Raw genomic sequence first — 3,539 nt, forward strand, 5'->3', positions numbered from 1 at the left:
AATTCAAAGGCAGATAGCCTTCTAACCATGTTAGCCAATACTCCTTTATTTCCCAGGCAACCCAAGAATCTCATTCTAAATATCATCAGGTACACATGCACTTCATCAGCAGCTTTCTGGTGAGGGCCATTGGCCGTGAGTCTCATGCTGTAAATGTTTGCCTGGTCTCCCTCCTGCCTTGTGCCCTTAGGAATCTCTTTCCCTTCCCCTCCCCCTTTCCCTGCACTCCTGGCTGGCACAGGGGAACCGTTGCTATGAACTCAATTGTGGCTCCCCCGGACTCTACAGCCGGGCTGTCTCCAGAGCCCGGAATCAGTGATGTGACGAAACACCTTCCTGATTTCTACCGGGGCAAGATGGTGAGGAGCTTTGGATGGGGCTCCAAGCAGCTAGGCATCCCCACATCTAACTTTCCTGAACAAGTAGTGGATAATCTTCCACATGATTTATCTCCTGGAATTTATTATGATTGGGCCTCTGTTGGAAATGGAGATGTCCATAAAATGGTTTTTAAGTATAGAATGGAACCCATACTACAAGAATACTAAAAAAAAATCTGTGGAAACTCACATTATACATATCTTCAAAGAGGACTTCTATGGGGAAATCTTTAGTATAGTCATCACTGGCTACATCAGACCAGAAAAAAACTTTAGTTCAATTGATGCCCTTATTTCTGCAATTCAAGATGATATTGAAGAAGCTAAGAGACAACTGAATTTACCAGAATCGTTGAAACTCAAAGATGATAATTTCTTCCATATGGCAGAAAACAAAATATGAATGGCTACTGATAAAAAGTCATTTTATTACTCTTTCTTTTCCCTCCTTGTATTCCACTACTCTAGATCACTGCTGCAGCCTTGTATTTTATTAGCTTAAGAAAAATTTCCCAATTGCTGTTAATTTATATAATACAATGTAGTTGTCATTTTATGTTTAAATTAGTGTTACATTAAACTCATCATGGCAGCAGTACCAAAAAGGTTCATTTAAAAAAATCAATATTTTTGAGATATAAAACCTGTCTGCTGAAGCCAGGACATCTTTATCCAAAATCAAGAAATTAATAGTATAAAGAGCTAAATTTAAATTTTCTCTAGAGTTACCTATGGCTCCCCTTTTATTTTGTTTTTGGAGGAGCATCTTGATGTCTTTGTTTCACCTCTCTACTATTTCCTGTCCTTGAGGATTAAAAGATATGCTAGTGATCTGTAAAATCTGATACTATGCACAAAAGTAGGCAAAATGTTTAGAAGTATATGTGGGTCCATTATCTGTTTTTATTGCTTGTGGGACACCCATAATTGCAAAAGCTTATATAAGGAATTCAGTGACCACTTAGGCTGTCTCTTTTGCTACTGATATTGCAAAAGTGAATCCTGAAAAGTTGTCTTGTGTAATACCTTCCATGCTGATGGATTTATGTATACCTGCTTCAAGTAAGACCCTTCAGCTCAGAGGAAATGCACTAACAATATCTGGTTTGACTCCCCATTTATTTCCCTTTGTTGCTTTCATCTCCCTTCCTGGGATGTCAGGGAGGGTGTGATCACCTCCTTTTGGGTGTCTTCACCTCCCTTCTTGAGAAAGCAGGGAGGGTGTGGCCACGTGTGTTCTAAAACAAAAGAATGTAGGTGATGCAGAGAGCTGGAAAGGTGTATTTGAATCAAGGACAGCAGGGTGCTTATATTTATGCATCTACTCAGTATGAGACTTAGTGTAATATGATGATGTAATGGCAAGAGTTGGTGCATGCTCAGTGTGCTATAGTGATGTAATCACACTGAGGTATTTAAGGGAGCCTCAGACACAGAAGAATTCTCTCAGCCATAGACACAGAGAAGACTTCAGGCTCCAAACTCTATCATTGACCAACCTCATGGTAGCCCTCTTGCCTTCATTACTTCTCCACCTAAAGACCACGGCCCATCCAGAGATCCTCCAGAAAGCTAAGCCCGACATTGCAGGTATACAAATTTGGGGCCTAAGCCACTGAATGTCCCCAATCAATTTTTGGACCTGATTTAATGTCTGTACCTGGTCAGTCTGAAATTCAGGTGATTTTTGATTTACACCTTCTGGCAGAAAAGTAAAACTCAAATAGCTAAAAAATGGAGGTATCTTTGAATTTTTTCTTATAATATTATTAAACATACCTCTAATTGTTCTTGTACTAATTGATGTAGAGCGGCTGTTTTTAATTTGGTCAGGGCCATTGCTCCACCCATACTGGTGTGTCAGTAGTCCAAGTCATTTTTGGAGAGGTGGAATCCACAGCAGCAATGACCCCTCCTAAAAATCTATGGTGATGTTCATTCCTCATTGGTGTAAAATATCCCTACCCCACAAGTTCATATGTAAGCCATCTATTATTAAAGGAAAAATGGTTCTTGTTTTTCCACCTTTTTGTCAATTCAGTTGTTCAGCAGACATCAAAGCTTCCTTACTGCCTCCTACTGCTGCCACTAAGTTGCTCAAAATATAAATTCATGTTTGCTTCTGGAACAACCTGAGCAGCAGTCAACGAAATCTGTTCTAAAAATTCTGTCATCCTTGTGGAGGAGAAAGGAATTTGTGACCAAAGAAGAACTAGAGATCATTATTGATCACAAAATAGAAAATTTTGATTACATCAAATTAAAAAGTCTTTGTACAAACAAATAATGCAAACAAAATTAGAAGGAAGGAACAAACTAGGGAAACATTTTTACAGTTAAAGGTTCTGATGAAGGCCCCATTTCCAAAATATATCGATAACTGACTATAATTTATAAGAAATCAAGCCATTCTCCAATTGATAAATAGTCAAAGGATATGAACAGACAATTTTCAGATGATGAAATTGACACTATTTCCACTCATATGAAAGTGTTCCAAATCGCCATTGATCAGAGAAAAGCAAATTAAGACAACTCTGAGATATCACTATACATCTGTCAGATTGGCTAAGATGACAGGAAAAAATAATGATGAATGTTGGAGGGGATGCGGGAAAACTGGAACACTGATGCATTGTTGGTAGAATTGTGAACAACTCCAACCATTCTGGAGAGCAATCTGGAATTATGCCCAAAAAGTTATCAAATTATGCATACCTTTTGATCCAGCAGTGCTACCACTGGGCTTATATCCCAAAGAAATACTAAAGAAGGGAAAGGGACCTATATATGCCAAAATGTATGTGGCAGCCCTGTTTGTAGTGGTTAGAAACTGGAAAATGAATGGATGCCCATCAATTGGATAATGGAGTTTTCATGTCTATAAAGCCTTTTCCCACACTGTCCCCTTGGGCTGCAACACTTGCCCTCCTTTTTTTCTGGTCTATTGAATTCCTATCCAATTTTTTTTTTAAAGCTCAACTCAAATGCCACAAATGTGTTCTGTAAGTTCTTTGATTCTCTCTTATTGGCAATGGTCTTCAACCCTCAAACATTACATGGAAGTTTGCTCTGCTCCTCTCTGTGATGTTCTTGTTCTTTAAAATATAATGGTTCTCTCTGGGAGCAGGTTTCTCGGGGAGGTTTTCTGGAGGCAGC

At 38.9% G+C, this 3,539-nt stretch overlaps 1 pseudogene; it reads left to right on the top strand.

Moving 5' to 3' along the window:
* The first annotated feature begins 254 nt into the window (after nucleotides 1–254).
* On the top strand, nucleotides 255–783 carry LOC127543181 (riboflavin kinase-like; annotated as a pseudogene).
* Nucleotides 784–3,539: the final 2,756 nt, after the last annotated feature.

The sequence above is a fragment of the Antechinus flavipes genome, chromosome X, assembly GCF_016432865.1.
Source record: "Antechinus flavipes isolate AdamAnt ecotype Samford, QLD, Australia chromosome X, AdamAnt_v2, whole genome shotgun sequence".
NCBI classification, from domain to species: Eukaryota; Metazoa; Chordata; class Mammalia; order Dasyuromorphia; family Dasyuridae; genus Antechinus; species Antechinus flavipes.